The sequence below is a fragment of the Nestor notabilis genome, unplaced genomic scaffold (genome assembly GCF_000696875.1).
Source record: "Nestor notabilis isolate BGI_N333 unplaced genomic scaffold, ASM69687v1 scaffold17014, whole genome shotgun sequence".
NCBI lineage: Eukaryota > Metazoa > Chordata > Aves > Psittaciformes > Psittacidae > Nestor > Nestor notabilis.
In genome coordinates, this window is record NW_009925332.1 from 7,673 (window position 1) to 8,115 (window position 443).

Consider the following 443-nt stretch of genomic DNA (forward strand, 5'->3'; position numbering starts at 1 on the left):
GTGTGAGGCAGAGGGGAGTCTGGATGCTCGGGGCAAGACGGGAGGGCGGCAGCACTCACGGTCCTTGAAGGAGCCACCACGCTTCTGCACCCGCTTCCGCCCGAAGGTTCTCTGCAGGAGGAAGAAGAGGAGCTCACGCTGCAGCCCTGGGAAGCACCGAGCTCCTTGAGGAAAGTCACCGGCGCGGCCGCCCAGCAAACACCGCCCTGCTCTTTTGCTCTCATTTTGCCTGAGCTCTTATTTGCCTTCGCCGAGTGACTCAACTTTCACCCTGTGTTATCGGGGTCACCATCTAAACCCTTCAGTAGTCACAGCGCTGCCTTTCACGTCTGTGTGCCTCACACCTGGACTTTGCCTGTACCGGATCTCCCTTTCCCCAGGCCTGCTTTGCCCATGTTTGAGCACAAGCGGCCGCGCACCGGGAACCCCTCCCTGCAAACACC

At 60.5% G+C, this 443-nt stretch overlaps 1 protein-coding gene across 1 annotated transcript in view; it reads right to left on the reverse strand.

Moving 5' to 3' along the window:
* ARHGEF16 (Rho guanine nucleotide exchange factor (GEF) 16) overlaps positions 1-108 on the reverse strand; it is a 6,276-nt gene extending 6,168 nt beyond the window's left edge. Inside the window, 1 exon segment of the mRNA XM_010013020.1 lies at positions 60-108. The gene's annotated coding sequence lies outside the window, so the exon portion shown is untranslated.
* Positions 109-443: the final 335 nt, after the last annotated feature.